This window comes from Podarcis erhardii (assembly GCF_964252035.2).
Source record: "Podarcis erhardii genome assembly, chromosome: 3".
NCBI lineage: Eukaryota > Metazoa > Chordata > Lepidosauria > Squamata > Lacertidae > Podarcis > Podarcis erhardii.
In genome coordinates, this window is record NC_138507.1 from 84280955 (window position 1) to 84300772 (window position 19818).

The 19818-nt window shown below is 43.3% G+C and overlaps 1 protein-coding gene across 2 annotated transcripts in view; it reads left to right on the forward strand.

Annotated features, from left to right (window-relative positions):
- Window positions 1–1390: 1390 nt before the first annotated feature.
- The window catches only part of RASGRP3 (RAS guanyl releasing protein 3), a 50636-nt gene continuing 32208 nt past the window's right edge, over window positions 1391–19818 (forward strand). Inside the window, exons 1-3 of one of the 2 annotated variants that reach the window (XM_081856568.1) lie at window positions 1391–1496; window positions 2922–3063; window positions 4476–4572. The gene's annotated coding sequence lies outside the window, so the exon portion shown is untranslated. The remainder of the gene's footprint in view (window positions 1497–2921; window positions 3064–4475; window positions 4573–19818) is intronic. The other variant, XM_081856570.1, reaches the window with a different exon arrangement.

A 19818-nucleotide genomic window follows, 5' to 3' on the forward strand; every position in this document is an offset into this window, starting at 1 on the left:
TCAGGTTACAGACGCTTCAGGTTACAGACTCCACTAACCCAGAAATAGTACCTCGGGTAAAGAACTTTACCTCAGGATGAGAACAGAAATCGCATGCTGGTGGTGTGGCGGCAGCGGGAGGCCCCATTAGCTAAAGTGGTACCTCAGGTTAAGAATAGTTTCAGGTTAAGAACGGACCTCCGGAACGAATTAAGTTCTTAACCAGAGGTACCACTGTATTGACGTAATATATAGCCAGCCTTTATTAGAAGGAAGAAGGAGCAACTGCTATCTCACTACACAAAAAATGGGCTATGGTGTAGGTTGGCCATGTGTCTCATTTCACAGAGGACAGCCATCTGTTTGAAGGGTGGCCCAATCCAATAACAGATTAAAGATAAAGAGCCATAATAAGGGAGAAAGGGGGCCTTGACGTTGCATATCAACGGTCATGCCATGGAGAGCTGACCGAGCAGACACACAAATCATGAGTAGTCACACTCATTCCCACTGTAACAAGAGGTATTTCTTGTTAATTATAATTATTATTTATAAATACACATCCTAACAAATAAATGAGCATATGCAAATGTTATGAGTAGCTGCACATAATTGGCATCATAAGCATTGCAAAACTTAACGTCTATCCTATTTTTCTTTACATCTTTCTGCTTTGCAATAAACCTTTGCACTGAGATCAGTGCTAGAGACGGACTCAAATAATTACTGGCTTTTACCATTTTAAGGAAGAGCAAATTGGCTGCTCTGTTCCTGTATATACTGTATAGCCTTTGATGCAACTTAAGATCTTTTTGCATCTATCCTGATTAAGTTTGCATAACATCCCCCACATCCTATTTTAAGGCTATAATAATCTATAACCATTGGCTTTTTAACTTGCCTTTCTTTCTCCCCTCCATGCCATTTTAATTTATGTTTTAATACTTAACATCTGCTGGGTTAAGAATTTTGCTTCATTGTTTGTGGCCATTTGGTTAGACCTAAATAAGTATATTGTCCAATTGTTAGCTTTTATTTTTGTTTTTCCTAATGGGACATGGCTACCTCCAATTTTTCTCAAGGTTTTTTGTTTGTTTGTTTGTTTGTTTCTTCTTTTACCGCATCCCCTTTCTTATTCTTCAGGCCAGGGAGAAATCCCTTATCTATAACCCACCCACCCAGTTTTTCTGGTTATCTTATCAGGAGTGGAGTCACCCTGAGCTAAACCTAGGGAGGCCAGGTGCAAAAGCAGACAAGGATCCTGCTTTTGTTGAGTTTTATTGATTGGGGAGTAACAGCTCTCCCTCCCTGCCTCCCCTTGGCTATGCCCATGGATCCTGTACCTTTAAGAGTTGCATGGGGGGGGGGGAATCAGCAGCTGTGGCTTTTATAAGCCAGCCATATGTCCTCAGAAACTTACTTGCAGGGGTGCTGGTGAGAAGAGGTTTGGACAAGAGAAGAAGGAGGAGAGAACACAATCGTGCAGATCAGAGGCTGAAGCGTGAAGGTGCATCCAGGTGAGTAGCTCCCAGCTAATACAATCCAATTACTGGTCTTCCTCTTGCCAGGTTTGTGGTAGCCATTGATTGAATAAGGCTATCAGTGACCATTAACCATGATGCCTATGCACTCCTTGAATGTTGGAGCGTAGGCAATTCATCTTTGAATACTAGTCACTGGAACTTCCAAGTGGGGAGAGCACTATTGCACTCTGTTCCTGCTTGTGGGCTTTCTGTAGGCCTCTGGTTGTTACAGCAGGATGTTAGACTAGATAGGCCTTTGACTTGATCTAGTAGGGCTCTTCTTTAGCTCTTAATTGCAATGGACCTCTCACACATTGTGTATACAACCTTTTGGGTTTCATCCACATTGGTTTTTAAGGCTTTGGACAAATGGTTCCACACTGTGCAGTCTGCTGAAATGTCTAAAACAGAATTAATCAGTGGGGGATATGTATATGTTTCAGCTGCCTAAGCAGTGGGCCTGACCCCCATTCTCCCTCCCCCTTTAGATGTTAAAATGGAAACACAAAAAGGGGAAGCTACATATTCACATCTCTGATCTGTGCTTGGCAGTGCTTTTGGGAAACAGCACCGTGCCATATAAAGTTGCTATCTCTGCATGTGCAGAATCAGATATCGGATTCTGTGGCTAGAAGAATCGGACAAATTGGGCATTGCTGAGCAAGGCTGTAAGCCCTGCAGCATAACTGGTTATGTTGGTGTTAATGGTTATCTAGGTGACCTAGAGACCATCGAGTTGTGAGTCCTGCAAGTGCTGGCCTTTGCTGGCTTCCTGGTCCATTTCCACCTGGCCTGTCCTCAGTAGACAGACCCCCTAACTGACTCTGGTGACAAAAGGCTGCTGTTGCATGTGCCTACAATGTTTTTCATACCTGTAGGGCAGTCCTAAATGTTGTTTTTGTTAGCTTGCTAGTGTGGATTTTAAATACTACATTGAATATACTGATTGGTTTATTTTAATTAAAGCTGTTATACTGTAGTTATTTCTTGCACTTATTGGCACCCACTTTGAGCGTATCTTGGAAAAGCAGCATATAAATAACTTGGATGAAAATTGGAAGCTCTGCGCAAAACCCATGAATGTTGTTTTGGTTGTGTAAAATACAAGCGTGTAATATGAGTTGTTTGGAACTTTCATGTCATGTTATGGCAAGCCTGGGGGAGGTCTCTCCTCAGCTTGTCCTGCATTTCCTGCCTGCCTTTGCTGCTGCTATAGGTTGTGCTAGGGAAGCCCTATTAATAGTACAAGAAGAGGAAAAAGCTCTTTGGAGGCAGGAAAACCAAGTCAGGAAAGAATAGGAGGAAGTGTGGCTGCCATTTCGCCAAACAATTTGGAAGGCATTGAGCCTCCAAACTTGCAAGCTTTGTCATTGTTGCAGAGAATGTGATCTGAGCACAATTCCTTTGTTTGTCCTTCAGAAATATTCAAAAGAGGGCCTTGAATGAGAAGGGTGAAGGAATGAAGAAGAAACCCCTTAGCTGTTCAACGTTATAGAGAGCAGAAAGGAGGAGAAACTGGACCGACACGAAAGATCTCCACATCAATTACACGCACACAGAGGTAAGTGTCCGCATCTGCATTTCAGAGTGAGTTTGTTGGCTTAACAGAGAGATGCAAGTAACTCTAAGGTCTGGATAACTAATTAGTAAATAAGGTCACTGTTTTAGATTTCAGTATACCTTTTTTATAGGGGAAGAGAGATTGTAGAAGGGTAATTGCTCTTGGTTACAATCAAGCCTAAACATCATTAGAAAATTAGGTGTGTTGTAAGACCATTGTTGTGTATCTCACAATAGCTACAGAAATATTATCAACACAGGTCAATTAATTTTAGAGTGAGAGGGCGCATTTAATTGTTTATAACCATAAATCTATGGATAACATTGGTCAGCCAATAGCTGCTCCTGCGAAAGAATCACATGTCATCTGCAATGAGGAAAGCATCTACTGTCTTCTCTGAAAGGCACTGATGCCTCTAAAACAACATCATATCTACTCCAGCTCTCTTTTACCATAATTTGTGGTGCATGATCCTGGTAAGTTAATGATTTGTCCCTATTTTACTTCTTGGTGATGATTTTTTAGGGTCATCAGTGGTTCACTGTCTACCCCTCACCCCAACTGCTCTAGATTTCTTCATTTTACAGTTCCCTCCTGAGATCTCTAGGAGTTAAATCTAGGAGTGCTTCTTTTTTCACAATTGTTACCTCAGAATAAAATCCCTGATATTATGCAGACCTACTCAGGAGCAAATACTTTCTGACATTAGTGTGCTACAGACTGTGCAGGGAAAGGAACCCTTTTTTCATCCTGAAGGCTGGATTCCTATCTGGGCAACTTTCTGAGGGCTACTGTATGGTGGTTGGTGAGGTAAGAGGCAAATGTGAGTGGAACAAATGTAAATTTTACCTGTGTACAGTGGTTTAGTTTTACTCACACTCATTTGCTCATCTCTATCCCCCATCCAGGCAAGCAAGAAGAGGCATTATCAGGGTTCAAAGACAAAATATTTGGGGTATGGAGCAGAGCCAGTGAGGGATGCAGCCTGGGAAGAGGGTTTGTGGTGAGGAGAGATTTCTGAGGACCTGACAGAGAGACCTGGAAAGCCACATTCAGCCCCCAGGCCACCCCTCCGCTACACACATAGAACAGGAGTCCACCAATTAGTTCTCAGAGAGCAGGGAAGTAACTTCTATTTCCCCAGGCCATACAACTAGAAAAAAGCTATCTCAAATAAGTCACTACCCCTTTCAGTAGTTCTGAAGCTAGAGAGGAAAGGAAGCATTTTTAAAAGCCAGGAAAAACAAGGAGGAAGTAAACAGGAAGGAATGGACAGAATAAATGAGCAACTTTAGGAGGTGTCTGGTGCTACATAAAATGTGGTGACCCATCTCTGACATGCAAAATGGTCCTTACCAGGCAGCCCTTTAACAAGATAGCTCATCTGTTTTCATTCTTATTCTTCTTGTTAGGCTTCGTATTCTCTGTTTAATCATGATGCACTTTTGGGTGGAGGTTTGCTTTTCCCTCTGAGAAACCAATCTGAGAAACCATCTCTTGACGTTGAAGGTAGGAAAATTATTTCATATTACTGGGTACTCATTAAACAGAGAGAGACACAAACAAACTGGAGCTCTGCTACCCAGCTGTAATGTCATAATTTAAAGGTGTGTTTTTTTCACCTCAGGTTTTGTAGGATCACATGATGGCTGCTGCGGCATCTAGTAGCAAAAATGAGTGTGTATGAATGGGAAATGAGGTCATCTGGTATATTGTAAGAACTGGTGGTAGGGCATAGGCAGGGAAGCCTGCCGTAGGTGGAGCCAGAGCCACTGATTGTAAGCGATATAATAATAGCTGGGAGCTTTTGGAAAGCTCACTGACAAGGCATGAAAGTGAAATCCTTCCCCTGTTTGTTCTCAGCATCTGGAGTTCAGAAGCAGACTATTCTGAACATGGATGCCTCATTTATCCAACATGGATTATAACCAGTGCCAGAGCTACCTCAATACATTGTCAGGCAATGTTTCATAGCTAAAGGAAGATCAGGCCAATTGCAGCCTCACATGCCATTCTCTCAGGCAGGTTTCCGAAGAAGAAAAAATGAGGCTTTTTAATGGAAACCAGCATGCACACATATTGGCCAGGACCGAAAGAACCACATCAGTTCCATATGCTCAAGGCATTTGTTTGGGTTAGTAGTTCTTAAACAGCAGCTCCCTGAGTTGCACGGCAAGGTTTTGAAACTGAGAGGTGCTTAAAAGCCCTTAAGATATGGTAGTGGTTTTGTCATTCAAAGTGAATGAGGTGGGGTTTTTTTAGAAAAAAGGAGAAAAGGAAGAAACTCACTAGTGAGGCTCCAGCTCTTGGCTGCATCTCAGACAGCTCTTTGGATCCCAGCCTGTGAGTTGCAGCTGACAGCAAAGTAGAACTGTTTGGTTTCTTCATTCCATATGCGTATCTCGTCTTGTGCCTGACTAGGAGGTAGTCTCATGACTTTAAAGAGGGGATTACATAGGGAGTTGAACAATAAAAAGATTCAGTGCCATCCCCATGCTATGGCAAACGTTATGACTATTTGCCATTTTTTACTGAATCATGTGACTAATAGGGTTTTGCTAAAGTAGCAGATGATGTCTTTTTACACACACACACACACACACACACACACACACACTCTTTGGTGAGTTTTGGACTTACCGTTATACTGTTAGACATTAGTTGCCTGTTGCAATATATGCCTGATGGCAGATAAAGAACGGAAAATATGGGTGCTACTCTGACCTGTCCTAGTGGGATATTGGCCTGCTTGAAGTCTGCTGTTGTCAAGGCAACACTTTGGGAATTAGCCTTCTGTCCTGACCTCTGTCAGTGGAAAGCTGAGGCCAAGGTATAGGATGGGGATGCTTTCGCGTGGGCTGGTCCTGTGAGGTTCTGAGCCGTGAGTACAATAAGGCCTCAGGCTGCCTGGCCTCTGGCCCCTTCAGGATGACTTAGGCCTGAGGTTGAAATATGAGCTAATTTTAGGTTGGAAGTCTTGTAATGAAATGATGAGGATATTGTTTTTAACCTGACTTGGTTTTAGGTAACTTCACTTATTTATTACCGTTGAATCCTGTTTTTCCTTTGAAAACTTGCACAAGTGCTCTCAGGATGGCTATGCACTGATACGAAAGTCACCGTAGGAAAGTACTTGTTCATTTTCCTGCTAATATAAATACGCCAACATTTATTCAAGCTCTGTAATCATAGGGCATTTTTAGAGTCAATGTACTATTCCTAAATGTCTTACTAATTTATGTGTATAGCACATATAGTGCCCTAAGCCACTAAGTGTTAATTATGGCATTGGTAACAGAAACAGCATACAGCAAACAGCATCTGAGCCTGGAGGATAGTAGCCACCTTTGATAGACACCTCCATAAATTTGCCTAATGCCCTTTAAACTCAGCTAAGCTAGTGGTCATCCCCATGGCTTGTTCCACATATTAATTACTCCCTGTGTGAAAAAGTCATTTCATTCATTCATCCTGAATATTCTGTCAAATCGGTTTCGTTTTATCAACCTGAGAGGGAGGAGAAAGACCCTGATCTACTTTCTATACCCATGTGTTCTTTTAGAAGCCTCTATCTTGTCTTTTTTATTGTAGCAGGTCCTTGTAGGGGATTTGCTTCTGCCTTTTGGCTATTTTAGATACCTTTTTCTGCACCTTTTGCAGTGCTACAATATCATTTTTGAGACAGCACTAACTAACTACCCCTGCCCTGGTCTCTCAGGATGAAAAAGGTCCTTTTATGCTGTAGCTGGCAACAGTAATACATAGATTAACAAGTTCAGAAACGGCAAAAGGGCTTAATGTGAAAGGAAATAAACATGTTTATCTTTAAGAGTGGTGGAAAAGATTTCTTGGCTGTATCCATACATAAATGTCTCATGACAATAGATTATGAATTGGACTGGGAATGGGAGCAAGGCGGGAATAAAAGGCCCTTTCTTCTAACGGTCTGACATTGTTTATGTGGAATTTTAATCATGCTACACTTGATGAACTGTGGGACCCACCTGACTTAGGAAATGACATGAGCTCTTTTTCCATGTTGGTTGAGCAGACTAGTAATATATTAAACCTCTTTTCCACTTAAACACCAAGGACTTACACTGCATGGTGTGGTTAGAAAATCCCTCCAGTTGTGGATCGAATCAGCTGGGTGCTTGCCTGTCACAAGACTGCAGGGGCTGTGGTGGTGTATGTATGTGTTTATGTGTTACTTTGTAATGCTGGGCTGTCTCGTGTAATATGGCTGTGACATGGGTGGTTGTGGAAAGGCCATAGTGGGGCAGTGATTCCATGCAGGAGCATCTGTGAGCACTCCATATCATCCAATCCTCATCACCATAAAAGTCTAGGGACAGGAGGAGAAGCCACATGGGAGAGCCTCTTTTAACGCTCTTTTCTTTCTTTCTTTCTTTTTTTTTTTAAATGCCTCTCTTTCAAAGTTTGTCTTTCATAAGAAGGCTTAATACTTGGATATATTCAACATTAAGGGACGCGGGTGGTGCTGTGGGTTAAACCACAGAGCCTAGGGCTTGCTGATCAGAAGGTCGGCGGTTTGAATCCCCGCGACGGGATGAGCTCCCGTTGTTCAGTCCCTGCTGCTGCCAACCTAGCAGTTCGAAAGCACAAAGTGCAAGTAGATAAATTGGTACTGCTCCAGCGGGAAGGTAAACGGCGTTTCCGTGCGCTCCTCTGGTTCACCAGAAGCAGCTTAGTCATGCTGGCCACATGACCCAGAAGCTGTATGCTGCCTCCCTCGGCCAGTAAAGCGAGATGAGCGCCGCAACCCCAGAGTCGTCCACGACTGGACATAACGGTCAGGGGTCCCTTTACCTTTATATTCAACATTGCACTGCAAAATCAGTGTTGAAAATGTTTGTTGTAGTTAGTGTGTACATAGCACAATAACCAGAGAAAGAAAGGCTCCTGAGGAATAATTGCATGTAGCCTGAAGTCCACCTAAAGGACACTCTAGAGTGGGAGTCGATTCACATGAAATAAATTGCTATTCAGAGCCTCTGCTGTATTTTTTTTTTTTAATAATATTTATTGAATTTTCCAGTAAAACATACCAATACAAAACAATTACAATAAAGACAAACACAAACAAAAAACAAGTATAATTCCAAAAATTATTTTCTCAACCTAATTTCCCCGACTTCCTCATACCTCACCGTTTTGTATTCTAATTTCATTATCCCGTCAGCAACTCCATTCCCTTATTTCCCAAATTTTTTTAACAAATTCCATTCCTTTTCATACTCTAATATCTCTGAAAACCACCATATTTTTAAATCCACGTCAATCTAACATTCCTTAATCTTATAGTATTTATTAAGATAGTCCTTAAATTTCTTCCAATCTTCTTCCACTGTCTCTTTCTCCTGGTCTCGGATTCTGCCCGTCATCTCTGCAAGTCCCATATAATCTGTCATCTTCATCTGCCATTCTTCCAGGGTTGGTAAGTCTGATGTCTTCCAATACTTTGCAATGAGAATCCTTGCTGCTGTTGTAGCATATAAAAACAAAGTTCTATCCTTCTTTAACACCACATGACTAACCATGCCCAGGAGGAAGGTCTCTGGTTTCTTCAGGAAAGTGTATTTAAACATCTTCTTCATTTCGTTATATATCATTTCCCAGAAAGCCTTAATCCTTGGGCATGTCCACCAGAGGTGAAAGAATGAACCTTCATTCTCTTTGCATTTCCAACATTTGTTATCTGACAAGTGGTTAATTTTTGCAAGCTTGACTGGGGTCATGTACCACCTATATATCATTTTCATAATATTTTCTCTCAAGGCATTACACGCCGTGAATTTCATGCTGGTAGTCCACAACCTTTCCCAGTCAGCGAACATAATATTGTGACCAATATCTTGTGCCCACTTGATCATAGCTGATTTAACAGTTTCATCCTGCGTATTCCATTTCAGCAGCAAGTTATACATTTTTGATAAGTTCTTAGTATTGGATTCTAACAATTCTGTTTCCAATTTAGATTTCTCCACCTGGAAACCAATTTTCTTATCCATCTTGTAAACCTCCAATATTTGATAATAGTGAAGCCAATCTCTAACTTTGTCCTTTAGTTTCTCATCTGCTGTATTTTTTAAAAACCTTGGATTGTATCTGTTGCATTTCATAACAGTACGTAAATATATTCAAAGGCCCTTTTTGCATCAGGTGATAGTGGTGATGGCAATAATTATTAATAATAATAATGGACTTTAGTTGTCTCAGGAAGCTTTCTCGTGGCAACCCCATTGTGAACATCAGTCCTAACTTAAGTGCTGGATCTAGGCCTATACAGTTTGGCCCACCAGCCTGATCCTTTTCTGCACCCCTAGTCAGGGCCGGATTTAGGTTTGATGAGGCCCTAAACTACTGAAGGTAATGGGGCGCTTTATATGTTCAGCTGTCCTTTGTCAACAACAAATTGCTGTTTTTTTTGTGTTCAATATATGCTATATACTAATTTATGGACCTAAACCGTGTTGCTGTATGTAGGTTTTATTTTATTTGTTTTTTTTATCTTATATTTTGGAAATGTACATCCAGTTGTTCTTTTCCTTTAATTTTTTTTGGGGGGGGCCCCAAGAGAGTGGGGCCCTAAGCTATAGCTTGTTTAGCTTATACATAAATCTGGCACTGTCCCTAGTCTATGACCTGACCAGTTAGACATATTGGTGACTGCAGCAGACTTCAAGCATGGACTTCCAAGTATGAAAGCTCTCTGAAAGAACACAGTCCTGCTGGAGATTTCAAGACTTTCAGCATTCACTTAAATGTGGGTATGTGGAAGAGCAATAGAGCAAAGGAAATCTCTGGGTCTTAGCTTATACTTCTTGATGAGCAAACAACTGAAATTTATTTTTAGGTCTCACATTATCCTTTAACATTGCATCTTCACACTGTTGTAATCTGCTCCGGAACCTCATGGTGAAGGACAGATAAGAAAACGTAATAATAATAATAATAATAATAATAAATAACAATAAATTCCCCAAAGTGGTAAATGGGGAAAAGGCATGTGAAGCCCTTGGCCATTCCCTAGAGTTAAAGCCTTCGTTTTGTTGAATTCAGACTTTATCACCAGACCCTGCATATGATGGTGGCAGACATTTCATGCTGCCTGAGTTTACTGCCCCAGGACTGCCATATCTGCAGAAAGTTTTACTTTCCATCATGTCCTCCAGATGCCTTTAAGCTCAGCCACTTAATGTGAGAGCTGCTGATTTATTTATACCTGGCATCTTAATCACACTTGGATATTTTTAAAACGTCCTGCCTGGTGATACTGGAGCTGCTTTCATTAACTCTATTTCCATCAAAGCCCTATTGCGTGATGTATGGACCAGTGAGGTAGATCAGCCAATCTGGCGGCAGCTTTTCTTTTGAGCTAATATAATTTTTTTAAAAAAGTAAACAAACAAAAACGCTATTGGGTGAGAGTAGAGCACAAGGACCAAGTTTTCAAAAAAGGCACGCTCCTTAAGGACAGTTTCTGGGTTAACAACAATGTGCACTTTGGTTGCAGGACTCATGGTGGATGAGTTCATAGTAACCCAAATATACATTAACCTCCCAAAAAAGCCCCTTTTGACGGTTGATGGACCTCCAAAATAACTGGGGAAGTGCCCTTCTGAGGAGAGGACATAATTGCTTTTTTGTATTGGGTTTGGATCTTAAAGTACTGTAAGTCCTCTGTGCCCGATCACAATTATTAATATTTACTAAATTTGTATACCACTTTTCATCCAGGGCAGTTCACAGCACATTGTTCAGGGCAGAGCCAGCTCTAGATCTGATGGGGCCCTGGGCAATATGTCCTTTTGTGGAGGGGCCTCACCTGTCTGTCCATGGGCTGTGGTGGGCTCATTTGACTGTGGTTGCAGTGCTCCAAGCAGTGGTGGGCAGCTGGGTCTAGCCACCCTGTTAACTTCTCACGACACCCCAGAGCAATGCTTGCTCAGGGGGCATTGTGGGGAAATCAAAAGGGTGGCCAGATCCAGCTGGCTGGTGCTGCTGATGGAGCCACGTCTCATACCCCACCCCAAAGGGCAGGCACCAGCTGGATCTGCCAGGTTTCAGGGCCCTGGTAGTTACCCAAGGGTGCCAGGTGAAAATGCCAGCTCTGGTTTAAGAACCCCCTTATCTTTCAGAGAAGACAGAGGAGAAAATGGAAAAATTTTATTCTATGAATTTCTTAGGATCCAAGCCAGCATCTTTATAGCATTTTTTAACGTAGCCCACATATATAGGACTTTGTGGGGAAATGTCAAGGGGAACAGTTTTTCCTCAAGAAACCTCCTGAGACTCTCTAGTGCCAACCACTTCAGCTAAAAGTGCTAAAAGACTGAGATGGCTGTAAGCACTTTAAAGGGGTGCTAGTTTTCAGATATCTCTGGATGGGAGGAGAGGTGAGATTTCAGGAAAGGAAAGGTTTGTCAAGGTCCAAGGCCCACTCAGTCAAGGTTAAGCTGCAAGAAACCAGAGTATTTTAAGAACATTTCTTGCATTTCCCCCTTATTTACACTGCATCATAAAAGCAGTAACTCAAAACATTTGATCTCCCCCTATTATCCTTCAAGGCTAAGAAATTAATGTGCTTAACACACACAGTTTATATATAATCCCATGTATCTAGTGAGTATCTCTTTAAAAGACATGCCTGGTCAGTAATAGAAACTCCTTTCTCTGGGTGTGGTTCCCTCCATAGTTTATAGCTGGGCCTAAGGCTAACCTATGTAGTAAGTCCCAGCTGCTCTGCCAAGTTGTTGATTTGTTGTTCACAAATAAAAACAGCTCTTGAGGTTTTCCTGACTTCTGCTGCTTTCTGGCTCTAGGGCAGACCCAGAGCAAGGTTTCCAAACACAGTGAGTACCCTTCCCAGACCCACAAGGTACTACAATGTATAGTGCTCATTGCTGGTCAGGTTAGCCAGAGGAAATAGGTATTCCAGTAATCGCATGGATGAAGCAATTGTACAAAGAAGTCTCATTGCAAAGTACCCTTTTAAGAACATAGTTTAATTATGTAAGCATGAGTAGCCTTAGGCTTGTAAGGAATGTATATCTATAATTCTTACCAGGTGGTGTCTAGCCTAAACAGATACCTTCAAGAAATAGGCAGGAAAAAATACGGTCAGCAGAACATAATACAGCGTTAGAGCCAGAGATGACAACATCACAAATTAGGTTTTTCTTTGTCCCATTCTCGTGAAAGGTTTCTGCTCTTTGGGGTTCACCAAGACAACTGCTTTCCAGAACCTGACAGCATAACTAAGGACACTGTCTTTTTAAAGCACATTCAACACACATTAAATGTATAGTGTTGATGTGCCTTGAGGCTATTGTGGAAATGTCCCGAGGAATGGTAATAGCTTTCCTCCACCCATTCTGGGGCAGACTTGAGATTTCTTTCCATTTTAGAATAATAGTATTGTAGAACTATAGAGCTGGAAGGGACCCCAAGGGTTATGTAGTCCAGCCCCCCTGCAATGCAGATGAGATGGGGTGAGTGGACCTCAAACCCCACCCTTCCATGATGTTGCAGAGGCTTCAAGGGCACACTCATAAAGTTCTACCAACATGGTAGGCATCCCTTGAGTTATGCTTCCCCAAGCACCTTCCTATTCTACCTGCATGGTCATGCTAGCTCTGCTCAGAAAACCTTCCCTCCAGCCTTTTATCACCATCAAGTTAGGTTGTGCTGCCCTCTGCAGCTTGATTGGGTCAAGGAGGCCCATAAGATGCTGTGTAAATCGCCTTTATCAAGTCAAGCTCTAGGTGCAAGCCTTTGAGATGAGGCAAGAGGGCAAATAAACTGCACAGCGGGCACCCATGGCTGCTGGTGCTGCCTATTCTGGAATTGGGCCATGATTAGCTTTGGTTTCTCTTGGTGCAGTCAAACAGTGGGATTTGATTCTATGTGTTATGCAGATGTATGTTGATAACTCTATGTGCTATATGAATATATCGGCGCATAGGGCAAGTCTGCTAATTGGTCTGTTATCATTGTTTTTGCAGTTGGGGTGAATCTAAGCACATAGATTCCCTTGAATGCACTATTTGTGTATTGCCAAGTTATTGAATTTGGATAAATGGATGGACTGAAGCAACTGGTGTCAAAGCAAGCTAAACTCCCTGAGCAGTTCTTGATATTTGCTTAGGCAATTAAAAGGGGAAATCCCCCCTCCCCCCGCATCACCCTTCTGCTAGCAAGAATGATCATAGCAGATTCCAGGACTCTTCAGCCTTGACCCATGCTTAGAGAGATTGTTCCTGATGTTACTGTGTGGATTTCTAATCATCAGTGTGTATGAGAGCTTTTATAATATGTTGCAATTCTGTGATAGCAGAGTCAAGGAGTCGGGCATAAGTGATAACACTGCAGACAGCGCTGTAGATTGGAGCCATGCAGATGGGATTTCCCCCTCTAGTCGGGTGCAATAGATGGAATGCGTTGGCTTTGGATGTGGGAAACTCAGGTTCAGATTCCTGTTTTATCCATGAAGCTCAAGTCACTGTTGTCAGGGTTAAGATGAGATAAATCCATGCTATTGTCCTGAGCTTTTAAGAAGATAGATATGATACAAAAGTGATTTTAAAAGTCTTCAGTTACTTTTCCCACGCCATCTGTCTCTTTCGGGTACTTTTAAACTGTCAATGTTGTGTATCACACACAATAATTGTTTATAAGATATTTGGCTATACTGCCTTTCTTAAATAACCAAGAATACACTGTGCAGTTTGTTTATTTTTATTCATTTACAAAAAAGATTTGCATACTGCAGTTTCATTAAAAATCAAAGCAACAGTTTACAACAATTATAATACAATTAAGAACCACACAAAAATGAAAACAGACGAGCACTTAGCTATTATGGATGTTTTTTCTTAATTGCCTGCATGATTGTCTTCATGTTTTGGCATTAACTGAAACACAAACAGAGCAGTTGTAGTTCACCTTGTTCTGTTTAGAACATCTTAACTCTGTGCAAGATGGTGCTTCTTATCTTTCCTCCCAAACCTTCCTCCTCAAGTTTTTATGAGACGGGTTATTAAGCAGGCAAAATAGCCAGAAAGGAAAGGCTTATATGATATGCAGTCTCTTACCACCCTGTTCCTTCGCTCAGACTGACACCCCTGAGGCTGCTTTTGATTGTCATCATTGTGGGACAGTTATGCACAATTGTATGTTACGTCTAATTTGGGTCTCTGCTGAATGAATGAGCATACTGGGTCTGATCCAGGAGCTTTTCCGCATTAGTCCTTTCTCCCAGCAGTGACTCCATTCATTCACTCATTTATTCCTAAAGTGACCTTTATCTAAATGAGTTATATTCCTAGTTTCCTACACTTACACCCAATGTAGGATCAAAGTTATTTTTATTGCTATTCTTAGTGATTTGTTGATCTTCCAGCAAAAGTGCAGTGCAAGCTTTGAGGTCTGAACTATCTCATTTAGTTTGGAGGAATTTGTTACACATTCGATGGTGACCTCTCTGTTACCACACCTACCTGTTCTAAAACCATATTGTGGAGTTCCTCAACTGGAAACTTTACTAATTCCTGCTACATTTCTCAAACAAAACGGGGTGCCCTTTAAGTCCACATTTCACTGATAGCATAGGAAGTATTTCTTGGTAGATTCAAAAAACCCCAATAGCCCACAGCTGTGTGGAGATGGGTTCATTATGTGTGTCTTTCTTATGGAACAGGCACACTCTTTCCTTGCAGACAGCTGATTACATCAGAAGAACCATGTGATAGGCTGTACCAGTATTGCCTACAAGCTTTTACAAATTGCATTAATGCCATGGCTTGAACCCATGGAAAAGCTCCCAACATGCTAGGGTAACACTTAAAAGGGGATTTGAGGTGGAATTGTACAGGAAGTTTTCCACTTCGTCTGATTTTGCTTTTTAAATGGAAGCTGAATGGGTAAATGGTATAAAGACTTGTCAATTTTGCCTACATGGTCTCGGTGTTACAGTACAAGAATAGGTGCTTTACTTAATACAGTGGTACCTTGGGTTACAGACGCTTCAGGTTACAGACACTTCAGGTTACAGACTCCGCTCACCCAGAAATAGTACCTTGGGTTAAGAGCTTTGCTTCAGGATGAGAACAGAAATTGTGTGGCAGCAGCTGGAGGCCCCATTAGCTAAAGTAGTGCTTCAGGTTAAGAACAGTTTCAGGTTAAGAACGGAGCTCCAGAAAGAATTAAGTTCTTAACCCGAGGTACCACTGTACATAACTAATTTGCTTCAGGACCCACTCCTCACTATATCTTTGGTCCTCCACATGTCACTGTTCCGTAGCAAGATGAGGGCTTCAGCAGGAAGGCTAGTTCTGTCCACTGGAAAATCAGAGCATTCAGAAATATAGTGGAGAACTCAGCCACACTAGTTTTCTTTTTAAAAAAGCATTTAAAATTATAACACTGTGACACTAGATGGTGCTGTAGTGTTTGATCCTTCAGCAACGTGATTTCCCATTATGAGCTTTACAACGTTTTTTCCCAAAACTTTTTTTGATGTGTCTAGATCCAGCTGAAGACCATAAGTCTCTGGAAATGGTCTGATAATGGGGTTAGTCGTCCACTGATTCATGGACCAGTTTACTTGGGGAATCACCTTGGCCCATATGTGCCCAATCAACTGCTTCAGTTTGCAAAAGTGGCAACATACTTCTTGTTTCACAGTTTAAGAAATTGATTTTTTAGGTTGGCAGCACCCACACTTTAAAACTCCTGACTATTGACATTAGGCAGGTGCATTCACTGTAATTTTTCAGTGTCTGCTGAAAACATTTTTGTTTAGTCAGTCCTATCTAGATGTTGCTTTGTTTTAATCTTTTACTGCTAGTTTTAATTAATTTTTAATGTTTTAGTTGTTTTTTAACTGTTTTTAAAATAATTTTACTATCTCTTGTAAACAGCTAAGAAGTTTTATCGTGGAATATAATTTATTGTTCAATTAATCAATTGGAACTTCTTCACCTGAATTGACTGAATAATTCAAACAAACTGACACATTATGAAAGGTAGAAAGTACAAGATGATTTAGACTGCAATGAATTAAAAGCTCATCTCTTAATTGTGAGAAGGGAGCATCCATGTTTAGAGTTTAGCCATATTTCACAATTTCACAATTTTAAATATGCATGTCCCTAGAAAGACAGTGTTTTGGTGACCAGCTAAGCTTATCACACCAAAATGATAAATGCCACCTTTTAGTATTTGACCTAACCACGCTTCAGACACAGCTGTGCAGAAAAGCCTCCAGAGCCTAGTTGTTGAGGCATTAAGGATGGAGAACCTGTGGCCCTTGTGGTGTGGCTGCACTTCCATTAGCCACAGCCCGTGGTCAGGAATGATGTCGCTTTAGTTCACCAACATCTGAAAGTCCACAGGTTGGAAGCAAGGTTGCTGAACAAAGTTGAAGCTTGCCTTACACAGCCCAGGGAACCTTCTCAACCAGAATCAGCCAAAACCTAGGCAGAGTCCTTCTACCTACTCTTAAAATAGTCATTTATGTGTTGCCCCAAAAGAGGAAATACATCCTGAAAAAGAGGACGAAGGAGGACACAGATTTGCATACCAGTTGCAAATGCTGCTTTCTACAACAGTGGGGAAGATGGTGATCAGGTGACCTGTGTGTCTTGCTCTGTCAGCTAACCAGGTGTTAACTGTTGCTGAACAGTTTTGAGGTCTCTGCTCTGCCCTCATAGGATTCTGTATCGTTCAGTCCAGATCATTTGCATCTGTCAGGCCTTCAAGGAGAGAATGCCTTCAAATACAGAACGGTACAGACTGCATAAAGGCCCTTTGCTTACTTTAGCACAGAGGTTGGGAACCTGAGGCCTTTTGGGGCTGAATGCAGGCTTCTCTGCACATCTCTTGGGACTCTGCCCAGGCCATGCCTTATGTACTGAAGTTCTCACCCTGGGCCAGCAGGGGGATACTGTAGATATTTCAGGTCCACATATGCAAATAAGGGATCGAAAGTGACGTCCAGTGATTGGATAGTTGCAGAAAATGGTTACTGTTGCGTTCTAGTGGAGCTCTATATAAGCAGGCTGGCTGAACCCTTCAGTTCAGTTCTGTTCTGGCCTGTGAATAAACAAGAGCTGTTTGAAGAATCGCTGTGTCGTCTGATATGTTCACCCACAACTTAACAGTCATACCTCTCACTGTGCCTTCCTCACATGCTTTTGCATAGCTGGAATGTATCCTTGAACTGTGATGATACCCAGATGGAGTGATGTGTGTCTGGTCATCCCCACCATTGGTATGCAGCTATGCCGGAAGGTGACCTAAAATGTAATGTGGCCCCCAGGCTGCAAAGAGTTCCCCACTCCACCCTGGCTGTCATGGAGGCTTCCTAAGCTTGGTCAGACAAGCTTAGGCATTATGCCACTCCCTTCCTCTTTGGGTGTGGGTGTTTTTCCTTGTGTCTCTAGCCCAGAGACTGTAGTGCCTTAAATTCTGTGGGTTTTTCTGTACCTGTGTCTTGAAGAAATTCTCTGTGAGGGTTTTGGTTGGTTGGCTGGTTGTAAGTTGCTTTGGGGTGTCCTGGGCAAGATAAAGCGACTAACAAATTTAAATAGATAGATAGTGATGCTCTTTATTCAGCTCATAGTGGTGAGGAGGAATGAATGGATGTCCCCTCAAAGTATCTGCTTTATATACATTATTTACACAATGGGCTGCACATGATTGGCTAATTCCAGGATTCTACTGTAGGCCAATCAGGTTGTGGATTCACTTCTATCTGGAGCATGATTGGGTGGTTCCTGCTAACCAATCATACTGCTGCATTGTTCTAGGACCAATCAGACTGCTGCATTCTGAATCCTATTGTTCTAGGACCAATCAGACTGCTGCCTTTTGGAGCCTATTGTTCTAGGACCAATCAGACTGCTGCAGTTTGGATCCTATTCAACTCAGTACATAACACCCCTCCCCTCTAAGTTCCAGTCCTGCCCGGAAGGTCGCATTCATAGTCCTCAAGGTACGCCGGTGGCCTACGTGTGCGTTGCGGCCTGGGGTGTTCCCTGGTCCGGGGTTCAGGTTCTGGCTCGTGTTCCAAGGATGGGGCTGTTTGGTCTGGCGCAACCGGCTCGCTCAGTCGTGGTTCTGGTTCCGGTGTCCTTTCGGCCTCGCGGGTCCTCTCTGTATTTACTGATTCTGCCTCTCCTGCTTGCCCCTGCTGCTCTATGGGCCTCACTACTGGCAGCTGTTGATATGCTTGGGCCAAGTCCAGCTTGCCAAAAATTTTCGACCCAGCCAGGGTGGCAAGGACATGGCTGACCACTGGCACTGGGTATGCATGGGCCATGAGGGCCTTGTTTATGGTACATTTGTAGTCTGCGCAGATGCGGACCGAACCATTAGGCTTGACGGGTGTGACGATTGGGGTTTCCCAGGGGGCATTAGGCACCGGCTCCAGCACTCCTTGCTCCACGAGTCGGTCCAATTCCTCGTCTATACGGGGTTTCAGGGCGAATGGGACCCGGCGGGCCTTGAGCCTGACTGGTCGTACTGCGGGGTCAAGCTGTAGAGCAATGGGGGGGCCCGTATACTGTCCCAATTTCCCATCGAAAACCCCCGGAAACTCCTTGCATATGGCGTCCACGTCCACTTGTAAGCTCATGTGGTTCACCCCGGTGATGGCTAGTCCCAGTGGTCCAAACCATGCCAACCCCAGTAAGCTAATGTAGGGGCCCTTGACCACAAGCAAGTCCAGTTGCCGCGTCCGCCCTCGGTATTGCACCCTGAAGGTCCCCACCCCCATTGTGGGGACCTTACGTTTCTGGAAGTCCCGGAGGGTGAATGGGGCCGGCCTGAGTTTGGGACCCCCAGTAGGACACAGTTTCCTTAAGGTCCTTGCCGAGATTATGGATAGAGTTGAACCCGTGTCAAGCTCCATGCGGCATGGGGCCCCCTCTATCTGTACCTCTACATAAATTTTCTCTACGTTGGGGTGGGGCAACTGGTATACCTGGAAGTCTGTGAGCTCCGTCGAGTTGCCTTGGTGCGTTGGGCCCCGGGACCTGGGGCTCTTGGATTGGTCATCTGATGCCTGGCTTCGGGTGGGCCGAGCCCGACACACCCGGGCGATGTGTCCCAATTTTCTGCACTGCCTGCACTCTGCGTTGCGGAAACGGCAGGTCCTCCTCTCGTGACTTTCTCCACAGCTTGCGCAGTTCCCTCCTTCTCGTCGAGGCAGCTGTGGTATGTGGGCTGCTTGAGTGCGCTGCTGTACTCGGTGCACCTCCTCCCTGTCGGATCCCGAGTCGTTGGTGAGGTCTTCGTGGTGGACCCTCGGTTGGGACGGCTGGCTCAGCCGTGCCTCTTGCGTCGACCTCTCAGCAGCTTCCGTTGCCAGGGCCTCCTCCAGAGCGACCTGGAACGTTAGGTTCTTCTTAGCGTAGAGGCGTCGTTGCAGCTTCTCATCCTTCAGGCCACCGACGAGGCGGTCACGAAGCATGTTCTCCAGCTCTGAGAAGTTGCAGAACCGGGCAGCTTGGCGGAGAGAGGTCACAAACCCAGTTATGGTTTCCCCAGGGGCTTGCCGCTTTGCGTAGAAGGCATTTCGACGAGCCACCACTGAGGGCTGTGGCGAAAAGTGCCCCTTCAGCTGTTCCATTATTGTTTTGTATGGAACAGTAGCGACGTCTTCAGGCGCAAGGAGAGCCTGGGCGATTTCAAATGTCTCCTCTCCGCAGACGCTGAAGAATATTGCCC